General features: G+C 40.1%; 1 protein-coding gene and 1 pseudogene across 15 annotated transcripts in view; both read left to right on the top strand.

The window, feature by feature from the left end:
• Positions 1-25394, top strand: part of FARS2 (phenylalanyl-tRNA synthetase 2, mitochondrial) — a 558277-nt gene that overhangs the window by 334932 nt on the left and 197951 nt on the right. The window lies entirely within an intron of this gene.
• Positions 1480-5904, top strand: LOC117802295 (annotated as a pseudogene).

Here is a 25394-nt window from a genome sequence, read left to right as displayed (position 1 = left end):
TCCTCTTAATATCCCTCTGAGTTTAGGTATGATTATTCTTTGCACTTTACAGTTGGGGAAATGGTCGAGGGAGAGAGCACAAGCAAGGGGAGCAAGCAGCAGGCAGAGGGAGAAGCAGGCTGCTCACTGAGCAAGGAGCCCAATGTGGGGCTCGATCCTAGGACCCTGGAATGAGGATTCAAATTTTTCTAACGTTCCAAAGATTGGTGTACAGTTTATAGAAAAATAAGGCATGGAGTGAAGTGGTCCAGTTGATCAGCTTACTGGCAACAAGCTGTGTGTGCTCATGGCTCTCCCACTTCAGGTGCACATGCATCACCTGAGGACTTGTTAAAATGCAGATTCTGATTTAGTGTGGCTAGCACGGAGCCTGAGACCCCGTGTTGCTAACAGACTACAGATGATGCTGACGCCGTCAGATACGGAGCACACTCTGAAGCTGTGGAAGGACGGACAGAATCGTCTTCCTTGTCAGGGCCTCCCTACCCCACCTTAAAATGAGACCATAAAGTGAGATAGTCTGACCAGGTGATTAAACTCACTTCTTCCACTGTGCATTCTAGATTTCGGCTTAGTGTAACTGATGTGGGAAACAAAGGCAGAAGAGAAATTATTAAATTTCCTTACTATTTGCCACCCATTGACAAGTCCTTGCAACAGGCAGAGTGACCTTCCTCTAGGGACTCAATTGCCTTGAAGTTGATACCTTGCTAAGGCAAAGGGCAATCTTAGCCCAACCCCCAGGCTCCTGTAAGTTTACTTTAACATATAAAAATTCCTTTGGAAACTTCCTTTATCTCTACCCCCTAAGATATGTGTTGACAATCATCCCCCAAGCTTATGACCCGACCCACAGATATCCATATCTGAAGGGTCTCATGACTGAGTTTTTACTAAACAGTAACAAATGACCTTTTCCCAACAATAGCAAGCCCCCTCAGGTCCTGGAAACCTTGTTTCCAAAATACCTGGGAGGCTTAAGCTATCCCTAACCCCTTCCCAACTTGAAAGTATATAATGGGCCACTCCTCATGACCCCAGTGCAGCTCTTTCTGCCCATGGGTTCTGTCCCCATGTTTTAATAAAACCACCTTTTTGCACCAAAGACATCTCAAGAATTCTTTCTTGGCTGTTGGCTCTGAACCCTAACATATTTCCTACATCATAACTATTACAATAAGCAGATCTGTGAATTACGATTCCTTTGAACTAATCTTGAAACTCTTCTTTCTTCTTGCCCTCGAATTTACCATGAATTTCAGTCGCAATCCTTTAACACTTTTGTTTTTATGACCTGCCAAAGGGCTTCCTTTCTTCTTCCTTTCCTTCTTTTGCTCTTCCCTCTCTGTCCTCCTTCCCTCCCTCCTTCCTTCCTTTCTTCCTTTCTCTGTCTCTCCCCCTCTCTCATTCATTCATTCATTCATTCATTCATTCATTCATTTTTTTGTATTTGTCAGTATGAAGGGACTGTGTGAATAAACTCGTACAGTTTAAATGCGTATTTAAAACCTTATGCTTAAGTCAGAGATTTGTTTGTGTGCTTTATTTACGAAGAGAAAGCAGTAGTACTTAATTTGGGAAAAAACAGAACTAGAGATGTGAAGGATGAAGCTGGATGTGCACAGGATGCGGTGCAGCCCTCAGCAGGACGGTAACCGTGAAGGTCATCTCTGAGGTCAATCATAGATCGACTCCTGCGGGAAACTGTTAGAGTTGGCCTAGCTCTCCCTATAGTATGGAGCGTCAATGGGGATGCTTGCTTATATGAAGACCGGGAGTTTCTAGAGGCCAGGGTTGGCCATTTTCCCTTATTGATGTCTTCCAGCAACCCTAGTTCAACGGCTGATATGTTGTATGTTAATATGTTTGGTACCTTATAATATTTGCATTTGTTGAGTGCAGGCTACAGGGCTAAATGCTTGCCTGATCTTATAGCTTTCATTCATCACAATCTAATGGGGTGGGTACTATCAACTGATTTCACTGGTGATGCAGCTGAAGCTAGGAACCACCAAGTAACTCAGCTAAGAGAACTGTAGTAGTAAGGGACACAGCTAGGATTTTGTCTGCAGCTGACTGCAGAGAGCTCCTGATGGTGAAGTCTGTTGTGCCTAGACCGAAACACTGTTCTGGAATCAGGAAGACGAAACTGACAGCTCCTGACATCACGTTTCCAAGCTGGAAGAAGAGGCAGCTTTATCAGAGATAATTATAAAATAATATAGAGTCAATAACGGAGCTGTATACGTGCATGCAGACTTTGCTGACACTGACCAATGCATGTGGAGGTCAAAATTTCTTCTTCCTTTTTTTTTAATCCTTTTTTGCTAGTTTAATTCTCGAAATCCCTCCATGTCTCTCCAGAATTGTGTTAGGACTTTGAGTCTGTGATTACTCGCTAATCTCCATGGCTTGGAATAGCTCCTAGATCTAGTTCTGGGGTCATTATCATAAATGTTGTCTGATAGAGACTTAATGCAGGATTATGCAGAGTTTCTTCATTCTGTTCCCAAATAAATCCAGCTGTGAGAATCCCACCAGCTTCATTGTATTGCAATGATATGAATGGCTCTCCAATTTTTTCTCTATTTCCATGTGAATTTTTCCCCCCCGACTCACATATACACAGAAAACAGATAAGTATTTTTCTTTTTCTAGAAAGGGATGGTTAGCCCAAGAAACTGCAGGTATACCTCATTTTAGTCTGCTTGTTTTATTGCATTTCATAGATACTGCATTTTTTACAAAATGAAGGTCTGTAGCAACCCTGTGTCCAGCATGTCTGTTGGCTCCATTTTTCCAGTATCGTTTGCTTGCTTTGTGTTTCTCTGTCACATTTTGGTACTTCTTGCAATACTTCAAGCTTTTTCATTATCATTATATTTGTGAGGTGATCTGTGATCAGCGGTCTTTGATGTTACTAGTGCAATTGTTTGTGGCACCACAAACCAAGCTAAGACACTGAACTTAATTGAAAAATGTTGTGTGTGTTCTTGCCGCTCTACCGACCACCCAGTCCCCCATCTCTCTCCCTCTCCTCACGTTCTCCTATTCTCTGAGACACAACAATATTGAAATCAGACCAATTAATAACCCTACATGGCCTCCAAGTGTTGAAGTGAAAGGAAGAGTTGCCCATCTCTCACTCGAAACCAAAAGTTAGAAATGATTAAACTCAGTGAGGAAGGTATCTTCCTCACTTCCTTCAAATGCTAACACAGGCCAGAAGCTAGGCCCCTTGCCCCAAACAATTAGCCAAGTTGCAAATGCAAAGAAAAGTTCTTAAAGGAAATTGAAAGTGCTACTCCAGTGGACACACGAATGATAAGAAAGCAAAACAGCCTGATTGCTGATATGGAGAAAGTTTTAGTGATCCAAATGAAAGACAACCAGCCATAACCTTTCCTTAAGCCAAAGCCTAATCCAAGGCATGACCCTAACTCTCTCCAATTCTGTGAGGGCTGAGAGAGGTGGGGAAGCTGCAGAAGGAAAGTCTGAAGTTAGCAGAGGTTGGTTCCTGAGCTTTAAGGCAAGAAGCCATCTCCGTAACATCAAAGTGCAAATGTAAAGCTGCAAGTGCTGATGTGGAAGCTGCAGCAAGTTACCCAGAAGATCTAGCCAAGGTCACTAATGAAGGTGGATGCACTAAATGACATATTTTCAGTATAGACCAAACAGCCTTCTATTGGAAAAAGATGCCATCTAGGACTTTCATAGCTAGAGAGGAGAAGTCAGTGCCTGCCTGCAAAGCACAGGCTGACTTTCTTGTCAGGGACTAATGCAGCTGGTGACTTGAAGCTGAAACTGATGGTCATTTACTATTCCAGAAATCTTGGGGCCATTATGAATTATGCAAAATCTACTCTTCTTGTTCTCTATAAATGGAACAACAAAGCCTGGATGACAGCACATCTGTTTACATCATGGTTTACTGAGTATTTTAAGCTCTCTCTTGAGACTTACTGCTCAGAAAGATCCTTTTCAAAATATGACTCTTACTGACAATGCACCTGGTCACCCAACAGCTCTAATAGAGATGTACAACGAGATGAATGTTGTCTTCATGCCTGCTAACACAACATCCATTCTGCACCTCATGGGTCAAGGAGTGATTTTAACTTCCATGCCTTACTATTTAAGAAATGCATTTTGTAAGGCTGTAGCTGCCAGAGATAGTGATTCCTCTGATGGATCTGGGCAAACTGTATTAAAAACATTCTGGAAAGGATTCACCATCCTAAATGCCATTAAGAACATATATGATTCATGGGAAATGAACAAACATCAGCATGAACAGGCGTTTGGAAGAAGTTGAGTCCCACCCTCATGGATGACTTTGAGGGCTCAGGACTCCAGTGGAGGAAGGAACTGCAGATGTGGTGGAAACAGCAAGAGAACTAGGATTAGAAGTGGAGCCTGAAGATGGGACTGAACCACTGCCATCTGGTGATAAACTTGAACAGATGAGGAATTGCTTCTTATGGACGAGCAGAGACCGTGGTTTCCTGAGATGGCAGCTGCTCCCGGTAAAGATGCCGTGAGGACTGTTGAGATGACAGCAGAGGATTTAGAATGTGACATAAGCTTAGTTGATCAAGCAGTGGCAGGGGTGAGAGGATGGACTCCAGTTTGAAAGAAGTTCCACTGTGGGTAAAAGGCTATCAAACAGCATTGCGTGCTACAGAGAAATCATTAGTGAAAGAAAGAGCCACTCACTGTGGCAAACTTCATTGATGTCTTATTTTAAGAAATTGCCAGAGTCCCCCTAACCTTCAGCAGCCACCAACTTGATCAATCAGTAGTCATCAACGTGAAGACAAGACCCTCCACCAGCAAAAAGACTACAATTCACTGAAAGCCCAGATGATGGTTAACAATAAAGTATTTGTAATTAAGGTATACACATTGTTTTTTAAGATATAACGCTATTACACATTTAATAGACTTCAGTATAGGATAAATATAACTTTTATATGCACTTGGTGAACCAGAAAATTCATTTGGCTTGCTGTATTGTGATATTTGCTTTATTATGCACCTGTAATAGGAAGAGATAGAGGAAGATGTGGGAAAGATGAGCATCTACAGAACCTTTTGTGTGTGCTCTGTAATCATTGTTGACTGCAAATTGAGGAGAGATGCAATGAGCAAGAGAATGGACAAGTTTGTATTGGGAATCATTATAGTGCTTATATGTAAAGCATTTATATCAGAACCCATCACGTAGTAACTGTCTCATCCAGGTTAACTAGTATTCATATTTTTATCACCACCACTGCTAATACTGTCATCACCACCAGCATAACTACTACAGAACATAACTCTTCTGAGCACAGCAGCTTCAGTCCTCATGATTCCTGGCCCTTCCTGCCCATAATTTCCATCTTTAGCTTGCTTTGCCAACATTGGTGTTATGTAACTCCACTCTTATGATGTTAGGACGTTTCATTGACCTGTAGTCTATGGAGTCCTCAGTACTGTGGCCCCATGTTTGTATTGGAGCCTCTGTCCTCAGAGACCTGTGGATTTATGACTGTTTTTTGCTTTTGTTAAGGCAGGGGATGTTGTGATACATTTACATATTTCAAAAATTGCTACCGCAAATTTCTTTTTTGTTTAAGGCACTTTAAAAAAAAAAAACAAGAATGAAGTCTTCAGTGTCTTCCCCCACAGCTCTCTTGTAGTGTAGTTTAGAAGGATGTGTGTTACATGACCTTTATATGTACACACATTCAATATCCATATTACATTTTCTTGGCTATTAACCTTGGAGATGTACAAGAACTTCCTATTTATAGAAAACACATTAAACTTCAAATCTTGCCAACATCCATAAAATCTGACGAATTATGTACAGTATATTTTAGAAATTATCTGACTAGAGGAGATTTTGGTATTTTTTAAAAAAGATTTTGTGTATTTATTTATTTTAGAGAAAGAGAGAGAGAGAGGACACACAGGGGTGGGGGGGGTGGGGGGCAGATGGAGAGGGAGAGAGAATCCCAAGGAGACTCTACGCTGAGCACAGAGCCCATTGTGGGGCCCGATCCCACAACCCTGAGATCATGACCTGAGCTGATCCAAGAGTCAGACCCTTAACCAACTGAGCCACCCAGGCGCCCTCAGGAGGTTTTGATATTTCTGTCTCTGGAACCCGAGGGATACATTAATACTATACAGAATCATCTAAACTGGATACTAATAGTTGATAGATCATAAAGTTAAAAGTTACAGTTTTAGAAAATATTTCATAATGTATATGTGTTTCAAACTATCACATTGCACACCTTAAAAATATATACAATTTTGATTTGTCAATTATACCTGCATAAAGCTGGAGAGAAAAAGTTAGAGTTTTAAGAGGAAATCATCAGAATAGAGACCAAAAACAAATACAGTTTTGAAGAAATTGTCGTAGGAAAAAAGAACACGCCAATTAAACAAGGATGAGTAGGTCAATGGGTTTTCTCCCCAGGTATGAATATGGGAAGTTGTTGTTACAGGTTGCAGTAGGGGTGCTTTTGGCCTCAAGAAAAAGACAACTCAAAATAGTTTAAATAAGAAGAACAGTAGCAAGCATCCCTCAGTGATGCCAGGGCTCTAGAACCTTGAACACTTTCCCCCTCAGGGTTGAAAGATGGCGGCAGGAGCATCGAGCATCACCTCACATAAGATCCAGAAGCAGAAAACAGAACACCTTTGTTTCTTTTTTTTAAGTGTGAGGGAAAGTTTTCCAGAAGTCCTCAACAGAATCTCTTCGCCTCATTTTCAAGGTGGTTGGAATGGTCTGTGAAGGTAGCTTGCTGTTTTCTGATACTTATACTGAACTCATGTCAATAAGGCTTATTTTTCTGCATTATTTCACTACCAGCAATGCTGGATGCTTACAATTAGGCCCCGTGGCAGTGCTGTCTCTTATTACCACAGCCATTTTTATGAATAAACAGTCACTTATGAAATGGGATGATGAGGCTCCTAGAAAAGCTATTCCAGCCTAAAACCTGCCTTCTGATGGCTAATGCTTGAAATCATCCCGTAGAGTTTGACCACTCATCCAATGTGAAATATTCCTTTTGCCTAGAACATGCTATACCTACTCTCCTTGGACAACTGGATGGGGTCCATGAACGTATGTGGCTATGGGACATTTTCTTCTCTATCTCAAATTGAGTATAGAAATCAGGGTCACCATGGCATATCCAACCATGTTAACTATCTTGGCCAAAGGGGAAAAGGGCTGAAATACTAACCTCAAAGCCATTCAACCTGGGCATGAGATCCTGGGACTTGTCAGAGACATAACAAGTGTTGATTGGAGCTAATTCAAATGGAAAATTGAAGGTTTATATTAATGTTCTGGGGACCAAATTGAAGCCAAGTAATTTACCTTACTAAATTCTTAGTCAAGAAAGGTAAGTGTGGTTGTTCCGTGTCTTTAATATATCTCACCCTGCGCAATAGGAAAAACAAATCTCTTCACTGTTCCAATTAGAGCCGGGCTCTGCTCCTTCACTCAAAGGACAAGAGGAGCATTTGGGTTCATCTGAAATGTTAAGACTTAAAGTCAGCCTGCATTTAGATAGAGAAATGAGAATTACTCTGTGATCACATTATTGCACAGCTTTTTACACTTTGTGCCTTTACGTTGGTATTCTGTATCTGTAACCTTGTGATCTTGAAGATGAAGAATGGTTAAAGTAAGCAGTAATTTATATGGTAGATAGCTTAATTATTCTTTCTATCACTTGGTTGAGTAATGAATCAAATGTTTTCTTTCAATATGAAGGAAGAATTTATTTTCTGAAGGGCCTCCCTATGAGTTTTATAAATGACAATTATAGACTGTAATTCACTACCAAAGAGAGTGAATGAGAAATACATGACCCTTGTAGAGTTCATTCGGCAGGTTTTGAACTCCAGGTTAACTGCTGTTTGAGAGCCAAATAGCTATTTTATATTTATTTTTATTTTTATTTTTTTATTTTTTAAAGATTTTATTTATTTATTTGACAGAGAGAGAGACAGCCAGCGAGAGAGGGAACACAAGCAGGGGGAGTGGGAGAGGAAGAAGCAGGCTCCCAGTGGAGCAGGAAGCCTGATGCGGGGCTCCATCCCAGGACACTGGGATCTCACACCCTGAGCCGAAAGCAGACACTTAACGACTGAGCCACCCAGGCACCCCCATTTGTTTTTAAAATGAAAATATTCTAAACATATAAACATCTATTTCTTGATTTGATTTGCTAATAACATAGGACTGTGTGCCCTCTTCCCAGTTAAGCTGTTACCTCTCTCAAATATGCTAGGATTTTACCACAGATTCTTCTAGAGAGTGAAAGCATCAGAAGTGCAGTTGACCCACCTAAGCCTCCCCGATGATGTTCTCCTTCCCACTGTCCTCCCCAGAGGTGACCCCTGACTTCAATTTGATGTTCAATTTGACTTCATTCTTATGTTATTTATAGATATTAAAAAACAGTTTGTAGGATTGCTTCAAAGTGCATAGTAAGTGGCCAAAATAGTTAAAAGATAGAAATTCCGGCAGATGTTATGAGAAAATTGAGTGGATTCTAAAATGTATATAGAAATACAGAGGGCCAGGAATGGCCAAATAACCAACGTGATATGATTTGCTTAATCTGGTGTCAAGTCCTTTTTAAAAGCTACGTGGACAGAGAGGCTGGCAGGACTCAGTGAGAAGCCCAGGAACATGCCTCTGATTCACGCTAGACCTGTCACCACTCCTTCACTGTGGGACAGACAGACAGAAGGAGTCTTTTATGCAAGCGGAGCGGGGAAAATTGAGTGTCCATATGGAAAAAATGGAACTTGACCCCAGGTTCCTAATTATTCAAAAATGAATTCTAGGGGATTTGTAAATCTAAACGCAAAAAGCAATTTGTTAGCTACTGACTTCTTTGAAAGAGCCGTTTTACCAGGAGTGCTTCTTTGATTCTTATTGGAGTAAATTGAATTGGGGAGAGATTGAGCTAAATGAACAAACTATGGTAATGTAAAAATAAAGCCTAATTCAGTGTCTGATCTTAAAAGTTTTGAAATGCATATTTATTTAATGTCGTCACTCTAAGTTTTTTTTTGTAAAGCCTTTTATCAAATAAGAGATGTTTCCTTCCATTTCTAGTTGTCTAAGAGCTTTTCCATAATCATAAATGACTAAAAATTTGTCAATAAGTTGATGTTTATATATTTTAGATACATATATAAATACATATATTGTCCATATATTTAAAAGCAGTCTCATAATTTTTTGGCTTTATTCTGTTAATATGGTGACATATAGTGATAATTTTTTGCATGTTAACGCTTTCTATAACTGAAATAAGTATGGTTGGAATATATGGTCTTTTTTACATATTTCTGGATTTGATTTGCAAATAATTGTTTAGGATTTCTAAATTTGTGTTCGGGGTGAAATAGATCCGCAGTTTTCTGTTTCTTATATTCTTATCAGGTTTTGATGTTAAAATTATGCTACACTCATAAAACTAATTTGGAAGGTTTTTTTGTTTTGTTTTGGGTTTTTTTCTATTCTCTGAGGCACCATTTTGAAGATCAGCATTATTTCTTTCTTAAAGTGTCTGATCCAGTTTACCAGTGAAGTTATCGGGGCCTGGAGTCCTCTTTATGGGAAGTTTTTAACCACAGGTTAAATTTCTTTTTTTTTTTATAATAATATTTTTTATTATATTATGATTTCTTATCAGTTATTAGGCTATTCAACTTTTGTTTTCTCTTGGGTCAGTTTTGATAAATTGTATTTTTTCTAGGACTTTGTTTCATCTAACTTTCAAATAATGTATTACATAAAGTTGTTTGTATTATTTTCTTATTATTACTACTTTAAAAAAATATTTTTAATTGGGGTGCCTGGAGGGCTCAGTCACTTAAACTTCTGCTTTGGGCTCAGGTCATGATCTTGGGGTCCTGGGATCGAGCCCCATAGCAAGGCTGGCTCCCTGCTCAAAGGGGAGTCTGCTTCTCCCTCTGCCTCTGCTGCTCGCTCCCCTCTCCCACTCATGCCCCCCCTCAAATAAATAATTTAAGAAAAACTATTTTTAATTAGTCAATAGTTAAGCATAGTTACTAACATTTTATCTAATTCAGTACCCATCTTTTTTTCCCCCATACTGAGACTTTTCCTAGATTTAGCTTTTCTTTTTAATGAAGTTTATCCTTTGAGTGTTTTTTCTGTGAGGGATCATAAGTGGTAAACTCTTTTGGTCTCTATATATCTGAAAGTGTCTTCCAGTTGCCCTCATTCTTGAATGATAACTTAGTGGGGCATAAAAGGGCGGTCATTCTGCTGTATCACTCCGAAGCTGCGACTTCTGGCCTTTGTAAGTCTGATTTAGTTAAATTGTCATTTCTTTTTAGATAGTAATGCCTTTACTCTTGGGTGATGTTTAAGGCTTTCACTTTACGTTTGATATCCTCCAATTTTACTATGCTGCGTGTTGGTGTGGATTTATCTTTATTTATCCCACTTAATACTTGAAGGATACTTTTATTCAACTCTAGAAAAATTGTGTTATGATCTCTCTGAGTAGTGGTTCTCCTCCATCCGCTCTTTTAGCTTTATTGTGGAGTCTCCGGTTGTTGTATGTTAGTGCTTCTTAGTTATCAGCCGTGTATCAACTATTCTTTGGTACTTTTTATTTCTTTGTCCTCCTGTGTCAGTGAATCTCTCAGTAATTTCTACCAACTTAGTAGTTTTCTCTGAGGGTTTTTTTTTTTTTTAACTTTATAACTTCTTATTTCCAAGATCTCTAGTTTCTTTTCATTTCCAACTCCTTGTTTTATTTCTGCCTGGTTTAATTTTCTAATTCCTTGCTTTTTAAAATGGTTGTTACTTTGTTTAGCAATTTGAATACCTTCATTATTGCTTATTTTAAAGGCTTTAGCTATTCTATAATATTAATTTCACCTAAAGTGAGTTCGTGCCTGGGTGTTGATTTAGTTCGTTGTGTTTCTTTTTCAGTGTTTCAAAAATCTGACTTTGCAAACTCATTTTATATGCCTGTTCATTTTTTCTTCTTTTTTAAAAAACCACAAACACTCTGCTCATCCCTCCTTGTCTACCAGCCTCATATGATCTAGACGTGGTCCCAATGTGCCCCAGCTGACAACTGATCTTATAATGGCATTTTAGGGGACCCACCTCTTGATTATAATACAGTCACCAAGTTAGTGAATCTGAATCTGTTTTTGTTTATTTATTCACTTTGTTTTTGAGATTCCACATATAAGTGAAAACATATGGTATTTGTCTTTATCTGGTTTATTTCGTGTAACATAGTACCCTAGGTCCATTCATGTTGTTACAAATGGCAAGATCTCATCCTTCTTTACATCTGCATAATGTTCGTGTGGGGGGGGGTGAGAGAGAGAGAGAGTTGACATGTATATGTATCACATCTTCTTTATCCGTTCATCTGTTGATAGACAAGCTATGCTTCCATATCTTGGCTGTTGTAAGTAATACTCAATAAAAATGGGGGTACCTATATAACATTTAGCTTTTGGTTGATTCTCTCCTTGTTCATCAGACACCAAGTTATATGGCATGTGTGTGTTTATAACAGTCAGCCTTTTCCTCTCCCTGATAATCCTTTGGCACAGCCCTTTTCTAGAGATGTAGCCAGGCCTCTGAGCTTTTAGTAACTCCACCCTTTCTTCTTCCAAACAACCAAAGCATGCTTTTGTGTAAGTGATAACCTCCACTTCAATCTGTGTGTGTATCTATATACCTATATAGTATTTATTATATATAACTATTATGTAATATATAAAATATCACTAAGTCTCTACACCGGTGGAGTAAGTCCAGTCAGACACTCTGCAAGGTCATTCCGTAGTCTGTGATGCTCTGAAAGTGAGTAGGATTTCCTTGTCTCCTCTCCCGCACACCTCAGATTACATTGTTCCTCCTCACATGGTAGTATGGAATTAGGGAAGGAGAACCAAATTTATATCTTTTTAAAAATCCTTTCCTCCAGAACCACTATTTATTGAGGAGCCTCAAGGGCGCCCCATCATCGTGGCCCTCCTCCTTTGCGGCTTCCTTCTGCAGGCATGAAAGTAGAGATGGCTTTTCACCCTGGGCATTTGCAGTGGCTGCTGTCCCCGCAGTGGCATCACTGGCCATCAGTGAACACTGTGGATATTGAAGACTCCCTCCTCTGTTGGCTTCTGATTATTTGTGCTAACATTGCAGAACATAAGCCCCTTTTGTCTCTCTCTGTCCTTCTGTCTTTCCGTCTCCGTTCCTCTCAATTTTCTAGGTGACACTTTCTCTTACTCTCTGTCACTCTCTTAATATGTAGTTCTGATCCAAGTAAGGTTGTCAACATAGCAAGGAGGAAATGGTCCCGGGCTGCATGAAATCCAAAGGGAATTATTTCCCTGCTGTTTATTGAGACCGTAGTTGATGTATATGAAATATGACAGGATTTATCTCAAACATAAGAACCTTATCAATTATTCTTTCAGAAAACTTTTTGAGCATCAGCTCTTGTGCCAGGCACCGTGCCTGGCATGGGGGATGCGGAGCGAGTCTAGTCCCTTGCCCCCGTGCTCATGCATTAGTGGAGAGGACATGAATATGGATATGTGCTTTAATAAAGGTAGGCCGTGGGAGTCCAGATGAGCGGGAGGCAGTCCGGCCAATAATGAGGGGAAAGGAGACTGAGGACAAAGTCCTGGAGGCACCGCTCAGCCACGGTCTCTGGTTCTTTTTAGGTTATTTATAGGGGAGTGTGCTGAGATAGAGGGGAAATGTGGACAAGGGCAAATTTTAAGGACACGAAAGTTAGGGTTTGCATTTTCTCTGGAAGGCAGTTAGCAAGACAACAAATGGGATGATCAAATTTCCATTTTAGACAGATCACAGTTGTGATAGTATAAGGGTGGGCTGGGGCACGAGGCCAGGAGTCCAACCCGGGCCTAGCCCAGTGACTAGAGAGCAACTGACGGGAGGCTGAGGGGGGCAGTAGTAGAGGGACTAGAAGCTAGGGTTTCGGCTCACAGCGTTTCCAGAGACACAGTTGAAAGTCTTAGGGTGTGAGCAGAGTGCAGGACCGTATGCTTCATCATCTGAGTTGAGATCCAGCTCCCTCTGAGAGTTACAGGGAGTCTGTTGGTAACTTTGCCGCAGCCACACAGGCAAACTGGTATTGACCTGGGCAAACTGGATGTTGAAACACTGTGGGGAAAGACACGTGAGACGCCAGGTTTCTGGCTTTTGGAGCAGGCTGGATGGGAAATGAGAAAAAACAGATTTGGGGAATTTACATGAGTGGAAACAATTTAAGCTTAGGATTTATTGGTATCACCTTTGTATACACTGCTTTTTGTTGTGGTTGCCTTTGTCATTTTTTTTATCATCTTTAAAAAAATTTAATTGCAGTATAGTTGACATACAATGCTATGTTAGTTTTAGGTGTACAATATAGTGATTCAACAATTTTTTAATAATTTTTTTATTATATTATGTTAGTCACTATACAGTACATCCCTAGTTTTTGATGTAAAGTTCCATGATTCATTACTTGCGTGTAANTCCTAGTTCTTATGTTCCATAGATGAGAGAAATCATATGATAATTGTCTTTCTCTGCTTGACTTATTTCACTTAGCATTATCTCCTCCAGTGCCGTCCATGTTGCAGCAAATGTTGAGAATTCGTTCTTTCTGATAGCTGAGTAATATTCCATTGTATATATGGACCACAGCTTCTTAATCCAGTCATCTGTTGAAGGGCATCTCGGCTCCTTCCATGATTTGGCTATTGTGGACAATGCAGCTATGAACATTGGGGTGCATATGGCCCTTCTCTTTACTACGTCTGTATCTTTGGGGTAAACACCCAGTAGTGCAATGGCTGGGTCATAGGGTAGTTCAATTTTTAACTTTTTAAGGGACCTCCACACTGTTTTCCAGAGTGGCTGTACCAACTTGCATTCCCACCAACAATGTAGGAGGGATCCCCTTTCTCCACATCCTCTCCAACAATTGTTGTTTCTTGCCTTGTCTATCTTTGCCATTCTAACTGGCGTAAGGTGGTATCTCAGTGTGGTTTTGATTTGAATTTCCCTGATGGCTAATGATTTTGAACATTTTTTCATGTGTCTGTTAGCCATTTGTATGTTCTTCATTGGAAAAAGTGTCTGTTCATATCTTCTGCCCATTTTTTGATTTATTTGTTTCTTGTGTATTGAGTTTGAGAAGTTCTTTGTAGATCTGGATACCAGTCTTTTATCATTTGCAAATATCTTCTCCCATTCCGTGGTCTTTGTCATTGTTTTTCTGTTTTAATTGTCACAGGCAAGTCCTCAGTTCATGTAAGGTTGCTTTGGAGAGCGGGATTTGTGGGGCCGTGCCCAAGGAAGCCCTGGGTCGAGGTAGAAATTAGAAGTCAGTATAGGTGAGTCAGAGCTGAGTTCTTCTGGTAGAACCGAGGCAGGTGACGATGGGTGTGCACATTGTTACCAAGTGAGATGAATTTGATGAGCCGGCACCAGGGTTGGTGCTGGGGAATTGCCACTCAAAGGACAGAGTGCAAAGATGAGCAAGTATGATACAGGTGAAGCTCCCTCCAGGCAAGAGGACACATTCATAGAGGCGGGGTGGGGATAGAAGGGGGACTGCTGGGTCAGATATATGGTTCTTCCGTGGTGTCTGCTTCAGGCTCAGGAACCTTTGCTTGAGAACACTTACAGAAACGCTAATCATCATGGAAGGCCAACATTCCATTATGACACACACATACACACAAAATCACAGTTGTTTTAAACTTCTGGAGATTTCTTCTGGAATATTTCTGTATGGTAAGCAGAAAATATTCTTCTCTTGACCAAAGATTAAAAACTAAAAGAAAAAAAGAAGAATCAAATATTCTAATAAGTGCCATCCACATTTGAGTATTTGGAAGATCTTCCTCACTCGTTTATTTTGTTGGAAATGTGAGGAAATAAGAAGAGAGGATATCGAAAGTTGGCTTGCATTATTTATTTAAAGCTTCAATGATCCTGAATATTATGGTATGCCCTCTGAATTCCAGTGGAATGATGAAAACCGTAACATCTCCTTTTTTTACTTTTGTGGACTTCAGCTTGCTTCATCAGCATCATATTACCATAACTTTTGCATATTTTAAAGGTAATTCAGTTGCCCTCTTCCCAGATACTGCGGATTTCTAGTTTTGTAGGGTTTTTTTTTCCTTCTCACCCAATTTCCCAATTATCACCTTGTTAGCTGCACACCTGCTGCACAGAAAATTTTATTATGCCATTTAACCTTTTAAAAGAGAAAAGATAGAGTGGAAAATACACTTTGTTAATTGGCTAATTCAGCTTCAAAGAAGTGGCCTCTGGGTGTGGAGCCTCGACGTGCTTGCTGAAGGGGAGAACCTGCTTATGTAATAGATTCTAGAACCAGCACAAGAAAGACATTGACAGGTGTCTGGAATCAGGGAGAACGTCTGCACTGTCACTTCCAGCTGGGCACTTTCCCATTCCAATCCACAGAGATCAAGCCCAATGAATAAACTCTTCTTTCCATCAGTTTCTACCCATTTCTTTCTGGAAGAGGCACCTTCGTTATTATGCCACTCTGAAATAATTCTCATTTATCATCACATCCAGTGATTAGCTTTACTTCATAGTATAGAAAAATAGATTCACTGGCTGTTTCATTTTCAGATTTCTCATGAAGATGTGGTAACTTTATTCCTAAATGGTTATTCATTTATTATACTTACTTTCACATACTGTATCTATTAAAGGCAAATGTGCAGCCATTAGTATGTAAATTGAGCTTGGACCCTGAACAAATGAGGTAGAGCCTCAAAGATTATTTATTGACTAATTAATTTCATTGTAATCAGAGGAGAGCCTATAGGAGTTCGTAAAACTATGGGTGGGAGGCCTGTATTAATATAAACACATGTCCATTTCATCTTGGTCTGACTTAGTTCATGTTTGTTTTGTGACACGGGGGTGTAATACCTTCATTTCAAAATGATTTAGATGCTCATGTAGCTATTAAATAATAATAGATAATGTAATGGAAAAGATTGTTGAATCCTATGAAAAAGAAAGTTTCACAGAAGCCTGTAGGGAATCCCGCCCTCAAAGCAACCGAAGTTAACAAGAGGGCACCGTGAGACCCTGATTAGAATCCCCCGTTTGGCATTTTCAGAGATGACTGGATCTGGAGCCCTCGGGTCACTCCCCTCACCATCGTCTGACCACCCTCCTGGTTGACGAGCATCTCCGACACCTGACCAGCTTATTCTTTCTGCCATCCTGGGAGCAATGCCACAGTCACTTGGCCTTCTATGAATCACACAAAAAGTATTTCCACCTCATGGATTCACTCCACAGTCACGTCCGAATCATCCAACCGCTGGTCTTTTGCTGCGTAGCCCCTCTCATACCACAGTCCTCTGTCCTGTCCTTCCAACTGCTACATTTCTTTTTTTTTTCTTTATAGAAGTATTTATTTATGAGAGAGAGCATGTGCGCACACACGCATGTGTAGGGGAAGAGGAAGAGAGCCCTCAAGCAGATTCCCCGCTGAACATGAATTTCTGAAGGGGACTCGGTCTCAGAACCCTGAGATCATGACCTGAGCTTAAACCAAGAGTTTATGGGGCGCCTGGGTGGCACAGCGGTTAAGCGTCTGCCTTCGGCTCAGGGCGTGATCCCTGCATTATGGGATCGAGCCCCACATCAGGCTCTTCTGCTATGAGCCTGCTTCTTCCTCTCCCACTCCCCCTGCTTGTGTTCCCTCTCTCGCTGGCTGCTATCTCTGTCAAATAAATAAATAAAATTTAAAAAAAAAATAAAAATAAAAAAATAAAAAATAAATAAACCAAGAGTCTAACACTCAACCGACTGTGCCACCCAGGCACCCCTCGACTCCTCCATTTCTGTCAAGCCCTCCCTTTGACCTCCTCTTTACCCTGCATCTCTTGCCCAGTCTGCCAGTGGGCCTGCATCCCCCAGGCCTTACTTCTTGCTCCACCACACCCAGACTGAGCCTGTGATCAACTGCTTCTGTCCTCCCACCAGCACCCACCCATTTCTGCCAACCTATATAGTCAGCCCCCTATCCTACGTTACCCCCAGGTTTCCCTGTTTCCTGTTTAAACATGTTTTTTCCATGTTGGATGCGCCTTACACAACAATAGCAGGGGAGAACTGATTGACCCCTCTGCAAATGTCCCATCTCCTATTGGGAGTCCTAGATTCATGCCACAGACTCCCCCACCCCCAGCACTTAACAAATAATCTCATTTCATCACTGAAAAAAAACAAGGCCATCTCGCATGGAATCTCTCATCTTCCCTCTTCTCCATTTGTGATTTTTTTTTAATAGTTTTTTATCCATCCTAGATCTACTTGGTCAGAATCTCTTGGGACAGGATCCAGAAATCTGCTTCTTAACATGTTCCCAATGATTCTTATGTGTCTTACCCTGTGAGAACTTCTAACCAACATTGTCATAACCACCACCAAACAGGTTCCCATGACTCAGGCTCGTCCCCTTTCCAGCCACATATCATGATGTTCCTATCTTGTTTTAACACTTTCAATGGTTCCCATTGCTTAGAGAATGGATCTTGAACTCTTTTAGCATGATGTCTGAGCTGTTTGTTCACTAATTGTCCCTTCCTATCCTGTCTCCTGTCTTTCCCTCCCTTAAGCCCTCTTTCTGACTTTCTGACTTTTGTGACTACATAGGACTTCTGTTTTCTGAAGTCGGTCATTTTTTGTTTCGTTGATTCTGCAACTTGTTGAGTCTGTTGTGATCATGTCCTGCATTCAGCGATTGGGTTTCTGACCAGGACATAGTCCCTGCCCTGAGGTTACATTCATGATTTGCTCTATTGCTTCTCTCTGAAAGGTCCCTGCCCTCCCCATTTCTCTTGCTGGAAACAATAGGTAACTTTTATTAAGTGCTGACCATGGGCTAAGCAGTGTGCTTTAGCCAGCCCTCCTCCTTTCCCCTCTTCTCATATGTGTACCTGTGTGTGTTTGTATATGTGTAATTTTATTTAACCCCAGCCATACGGCATAGGTACCGTTACCTCCATATCCCAATATTGCAGTGAAAGCATTTGAACTTGAAAGTCTTAGAGCTGATACGGGTGGGCTGCGGATTTGACTCCCCGGCCTTCTGACTCCAGAGCTTGAGCTTGCCTTCTCTGTGCTCTGCGCTCACGCTCCAGGCCGCGATCAGACACGACACCCGCTCTGTTGTCCTCCCATCCCCACACCTTTCCTCCCTTCCTTTACTTTTCCACTAAGCACTTTGTTTATTCGATAACCATTCAACAAAATTTAAGTGCCTTTTCCACACTGGGCTCACTTATAGCCCTTTCTGCTTTTGCCATAGTTGGTCCCGCCTTTTCTCTGCTCTGGGCTTAGGAGACTCTTAAGTGCCACGGGTCAAGTCTTACTCCTTTTGACTTCAGTACCCGGTGCGGGTGTTCTCGGTGATACTAGCGCAGTCTGTGGGCCGACAGAAGCACTCAGTAATGTTCAGTGAATGATGTAAGGGAAGCAGAGTGTTTTCAGTTAAAGTGTGCTTTCTGTAGTCTGTGCCTAAAAGTATCTGCCAGCTAAAATCATGGTGACGGTAGGAGAAATGTCACACAGTAAAGGCTGACAGACTTTTCCCAGGAACACTTCAACAGCTGCATTTGTATCTCAATAGTGCATCTGCTAATTGCATGTGCTTCTCAGCTACCTTATTAAAATTATTAGGACAGTTTGTTCCAAAAAATAGATGTAATGTATGGAGCAATAATATTTATAATAACAGAAGGCTAAGAACAAACTACACCTCCATCTAGAAGAGACTGTTTACATAAATTATGGATGGCTTGTAAAAGAAATACTATGTCGCCATGAAAAAGAATAAGGTAGTCCTCTGTATAAAAATGAAAAACAGTAGTTATAGCATGCTCCCACTTGAGTTTCAAAAATAATAAAAATATACACCATGTGAGTATTCACAGAAAACCCCTGGAAGAATACGTAAACTCTCAGGAGTGGTTGCATTTGGGGAGTGGAGGGGGCCAAAGTTCTACATTAAGGGAGATATCATTTTTATTACATACCCTTCTATAACATTTGACTTATTTGCTATGTACATGTATTACATTTGTGGCTGTTTTCTACTTGTGATTTTTTGGTAGCTTTTTTTTTTTTTTGTAAAGATTTTATTTATTTATTTGACACAGAGAGAGAGCACAAGCAGGGGAGGGGCAGGCAGAGGGAGAAGCAGGGAGCCCAATGCAGGGCTCAATCCTGGGACCCTGGGATCATGACCTGAGACAAAGGCAGACGCTTAACTGACTCAGCCACCCAGCTTCCCCAATTTTTTGGTAACTTTTAATTGTCATATGAATTCAAATTTAAGGAACAGTTATAAGAATAGTGCAAGGAACACTCAAATACCATGTATGCACACCAATTGTATGTGTATATACAGTTGGTCCTCATTATTTGTGGTAGTTATGTTCTGTAAACTTGCGTTGAACACTGAGTACCAAACTGCACCTCTTGGGAGAATACAGGATTAGATTCCTACCAGCCTCTGGTCACAGCACTGTCATCAACCAATCAGTGCATAACCTTGTTTTATGTGCATTTCTGCTTAAGACACCTTATTTAATATATAGCTGATTTGTTAACATTGAACTCATGACTAAAAGTGCTGTCCTCCTGCCTGAACAAAGCTTAGCTAACACATGTATTTTCTCCATAAGGCACATCACAGCCTTCTTGCACTTAGGAGCACTAGAAAACATTTTAGCCCTGCACTTGGGCGCCATTTTAAACAGCTAAACCACCAAAAAAAAGCACAAAAATAGGAAAAAACGTGGCACTAAATAGACTTGGAAAAGGACACTTGATTACAGCATGAGAGCTGAAACAAGACAGCAGTCTTGCTTTGTTCAACCTCAGATGGGAACGTGCACATTGGGCAACTCTAATTTTTCACTCCTGTGCTCATGTCTGCAAATGACCATGAAAATGCTGCAAGTATTGATTTGGGATAAATACAGAACCTGAATAATGAGGATGGAATACACACGCGAGCGTGTGCACACACACACATGCACACACAATATAATACACATATATACATGTAGTATAATATATATAGTATCTTTTTTATATTGTATCTTTTATGATACAGGATTGAATCGATACTATTTATGTGTATACAAATGTAAATACACACACACAAACATACATACACCATCTGGTTTGAGATCAAGTGGCCCACACATGCCCTTTCCTCCTAAATTTTCTAAGAAAATTAATTTTCCTCCTGTATTTTCTAAGAACAAGAACTTTTTCTTAACTATAGTACAGTTAATAAAATCAGAAAATTTCATGTTGATTCAACATCTAACGCACAGCCCATATTCAAATTTTGTCAACCTTCCCAATAATGTTTTCTATTTCTATTTTATTCCCTGCCTGGGATCCAATACAATTAATATTTGCATTTAGTTTTTTTTATTAAAATAATATTTTTATCATATTATGTTAGTCACCATACAGTAATCCCTGGTTTTCGATGTAAAGTTCGATGATTCATTAGTTGCGTATAACACCCAGTGCACCATGCAATATGTGCCGTCCTTACTACCCATCACCGGCCTATCCCATTCCCTCACCCCCATCCCCTCTGAAGCCCTCAGTTTGTTTCTCAGAGTTCATAGTCTCTCATGCTTCATTCCCCCTTCTGATTAACGCCTTTCTTTACCCCTTTCTTCTCCTACTGATCTTCTTAGTTCTTATGTTCCATAGATGAGAGAAATCATATGATAATTGTCTTTCTCTGCTACTCATTTCACTTAGCATTATCTCCTCCAGTGCCATCCATGTTGCAGCAAATGTTGAGAAATCGTTCTTTTTGATAGCTGAGTAATATTCCATTGTATATATGGACCACATCTTCTTAATCCAGTCATCTGTTGAAGGGCATCTCGGCTCCTTCCATGATTTAGCTACTGTGGACAATGCCGCTATGAACATTGGGGTGCATATGGCCCTTCTCTTCACTACGTCTGTATCTTTGAGGTAAATACCCAGTAGTGCAAAGNAAACACCCAGTAGTGCAATGGCTGGGTCATAGGGTAGTTCAATTTTTAACTTTTTAAGGGACCTCCACACTGTTTTCCAGAGTGGCTGTACCAACTTGCATTCCCACCAACAATGTAGGAGGGATCCCCTTTCTCCACATCCTCTCCAACATTTGTTGTTTCCTGCCTTGTCAATTTTTGCCATTCTAACTGGCCTGANTGGCCCTTCTCTTTACTACGTCTGTATCTTTGGGGTAAACACCCAGTAGTGCAATGGCTGGGTCATAGGGTAGTTCAATTTTTAACTTTTTAAGGGACCTCCACACTGTTTTCCAGAGTGGCTGTACCAACTTGCATTCCCACCAACAATGTAGGAGGGATCCCCTTTCTCCACATCCTCTCCAACAATTGTTGTTTCTTGCCTTGTCTATCTTTGCCATTCTAACTGGCGTAAGGTGGTATCTCAGTGTGGTTTTGATTTGAATTTCCCTGATGGCTAATGATTTTGAACATTTTTTCATGTGTCTGTTAGCCATTTGTATGTCTTCATTGGAAAAGTGTCTGTTCATATCTTCTGCCCATTTTATGATTTGTTTATTTGTTTCTTGTGTATTGAGTTTGAGAAGTTCTTTGTAGATCTTGGATATCAGTCTTTTATCTGCAGTGTCCTTTGCAAATATATTCTCCCATTCCGTGGGCTGTCTCTTAGTTTTTTTGACTGTTTCCTTGGCTGTGCAGAAGCTCTTTATCCTGATAAAGTCCCATAAGTTCATTTTATCTTTTATTTCTCTTGCCTTTGGAGATGTGTCGTGAAAAAGGTTGCTCTGGCCGATGTCATAGAAGTTGTTGCCTATGTTCTCCTCTAGAATTTTGATGGATTCCTGTCTCACATTGAGGTCTTTCATCCATTTGGAGTTTATTTTTGTGTATGGTGTGAGAGAGTGGTCAAGTTTCATTCTTTTGCATGTAGCTGTCCAATTTTCCCAGCACCATTTATTGAAGAGACTGTCTTTTTTCCACCGGATGTTTTTTCCTGCTTTATCAAAGATTAGTTGCCCAAAGAGCCGAGGGTCCATTTCTGGGTTCTCTATTCTGTTCCATTGGTCTATGTGTCTGTTTTTGTGCCAGTACCATGCTGTCTTTGTGATCACAGCTTTGTAGTATAGCTTGAAATCTGTCGTTGTGATGCCCCCAGCTTTGTTTTACCTTTTCAACAATTCCTTAGCAATTCGTGGCCTTTTCTGGTTCCACACAAATTTAAGGGCTGTTTGTTCCAGTTCTTTGAAAAATGTCATTGGTATTTTGATCGGGATAGCATTGAAAGTGTAGATTGCTCTGGATAGCATGGACATTTTAACTATGTTAATTCTTCCGATCCATGAGCATGGAATATTTTTCCATCTTTTTGTGTCTTCTTCTATGTCTTTCAAGAGTGATTTGTAGTTTCTAGAATATAGATCCTTTATGTCTCTCTGGTTAAGTTAATTCCAGGATAACGTATGATTTTTGGTGCTATTGTAAATGGGATGGATTCCCTAATTTCTCTTTCTTCAGTCTCATTGTTCGTGTATAGAAATGCAACTGATTGCTGAGCATTGATTTTGTATCCTGCCACATTACTGAATTGCTCTATAACTTCTAGTAGTTTGGGGGTGGATTCTTTTGGGTTTAGTTGTTATACCTCTTTGGTTACCTCTAGTCAGGAATAACATCTGAGCCTTGGTTTATGTTTCTTGACCTTGACATTCTTTGAAAAGTACAAACAAGTTGTATAATAATGGGCTTCAGTTCGAATTGTCCAAAGGTTCCTCATGATTGGATTCAGATTGTGTGTTTTTCCTAGGAATACAGCAGAAGTGATGTTTTGTTCTTCTCGATGTGTGGTATCGGGCGGAGCATGATGTCCGTTTGCCCTCATATTAATGATGATAGTTTTGATCACTAGTTTAAGGTAATGCCCACCATGTTTCTCTATCAGAAAGTTACTCTTTTTCCCTTTGTAAGTAGTAAGTAATCTATTTATAGGCCTGAATCTCTTGTGTCTCATCAAAATGTCACCCATTTATTTATTCATTCAGTTATTCACATAAAAGAGACTTATGGCTTATTATCTCATTCAATGAGCAATTTCTTTAGTCAATTTTTTTTTTTAATTTTGAAACTCTTGTTTTCCCAGATTTGGCCCTTCAAGCTGCCTCCTATGTCCTTCTGATGTGTCTCTATGATTCTTAGACAACTTTTGTGTGACCGGGGGTGATGGGAAGTGTCCTAGATCTTGACAGCTGGGTTCTAAGAATGTGCTTTTACAATTTGTGTATTTCACTATATGTATATTTTTCAAAAAAAAAAAGAAAGAAAGAAAAAAAATGTTGAACTCCAGTCAGTAGGGTTATGTATGTGTGTATATATATGCTATGGGTGAGTGATTCCGAACTCTCTTCTTTTTATTCTAGTTTAAGCATAGGAGTCAGTAATACTGAGAATAATCAATGCTAGGTTTCTCACTGTGGAAGAAAGGATGAATAGATAAGAGGATAAGAAAGGCAACAGTGAACCCTGGTTGCTAGATTCAAATTAGAGGTACTGATGGTTTTTTAGATAGTTAATATAAATCATATATGTGTGTGTTTCCTGTTTTTAGCTCTGCCTCTTTGAAGGACTAGAAACAATAATACAACAGTAGCACAGAGCAGACCTGCTGCCCAGATTTTAGTTTCCAAATACCCTTTTCCCCTAAAAGGAAGCAAGTTTCTTTGTAGAAAAAGACTGAATCCATGGTCAGAGCAGGGATAATATGAGATGAGCCTGGAATATGTCATTGAACTTGATGTGATTTTATTATATATTTTTTTCTTCACAGTCATTTCTGAAGGATTGAATTACATCCTTTTTCTGTTAAACTGCTTCCTAAATCTATAGGAAAGCAAGACCACGGAGCGTTTGTCAAGCATAAACCCAGAAGGCAGAATCTACTACTATCTAGCAGTAGCTTTGGAAGAAAAAAATAATTTGATTGCATTGTATCTTTCATAGTGTCCTCTTGCAGCTATGAATCTTGGTTGCTGTTTCCTGAAATCTGATAACACTTCCATTCCATTTATAGACACAAATAGTGGTTAAGTCCTCTGGCAGCCTAGCATCTTCTTCCTCCATATGTTTGGTGCCAATGTCCAAGAGTGAGTATTTAGCCAGGGCCCCAGCACCCCTACTCCCCAACCTACCAATGGCAGCCCAGGCAATGGCCAATTCTCCCTGGACAGGGGTTCACCACCCTGGGGAGGCAACTCTGGACTGTGGTGAGACTCTGCTCAAACCCCTGCCTTTCACACTATGTGGAAATAGCCATAAAGAAGCCTGCATGCACGGGGTGGAAGGAAGTAATTTCATTACGTTTTCTGTTTAAAAAAAAAAAAAAGTTATTTAGGGGGTGCCTGGGTGGTTCAGTTGGTTAAGCATCTGACTCTTGGTTTCAGCTCAGGTTGTGATCTCAGGGTCATGAGATTGAGCCCTGTGTCAGGCTCCTTGGTCAGTACAGAGTTTGCTTGAGTTTCTCTGTCCCTCTGCCCCTTCCTCCCATGCTCTCTCTCACCCCCCCCCAAATAAATAAATAAATCTTTTAAAAAAATTAGAAATTATTTAGAAGAGAGATACAAGGTAAACAAAAGAGTGGTAAGACATGACTTCTGGAGCCAGACTGCCTGAATAAGTCCCATTTCTCCTACTTACTAGTAGGCATTAGGGAAAAAAAAAGAGAGAGAGAGAGACTTCTCTGGATTTGTTTTCTCACCTGTAAAATGGGAATAATATCAATTTCTGCCTATAGGGTAATGTGAGGATCTATCAGTTTAATATATGTAAAATCCTTAGCACAGTGCCTGAGGTATAGTGTTACATTAATCTTAACTATTATAGCTATAAATGACCATGTTAGTACCTTAAACAACGTATTTAAATGAATTTATTAAGTGCTTTTGTACAAAACTTTATGCCCTGTTAGGAGTTGCTGTATCCATTTTAAAGTAAGAGTAAATGTATCCAAAAATAAATTTTTTTTTGAGAGCTCTTACTTTTTACCAGAATGATTTTACCCACAAAAAAGGAAAAATAATGAGATTTTAATGCTTTTTCTCTGGGTTCAGCAGAAGGATCAAGTTGTTTTTCCCCTAAGCCAATGTTTACTTTTGCCCATTCAAACATTCTTCACATCCTGTGTAAAGGGGGTGTGTGCACCTGCTGGTCTGTGAATGGGACCGCACGTCTTGTTGATC

Source organism: Ailuropoda melanoleuca, chromosome 5, assembly GCF_002007445.2.
Source record: "Ailuropoda melanoleuca isolate Jingjing chromosome 5, ASM200744v2, whole genome shotgun sequence".
In the NCBI taxonomy this organism is placed as follows: Eukaryota; Metazoa; Chordata; class Mammalia; order Carnivora; family Ursidae; genus Ailuropoda; species Ailuropoda melanoleuca.
This window is presented reverse-complemented; position numbering and strand designations above follow the sequence as displayed.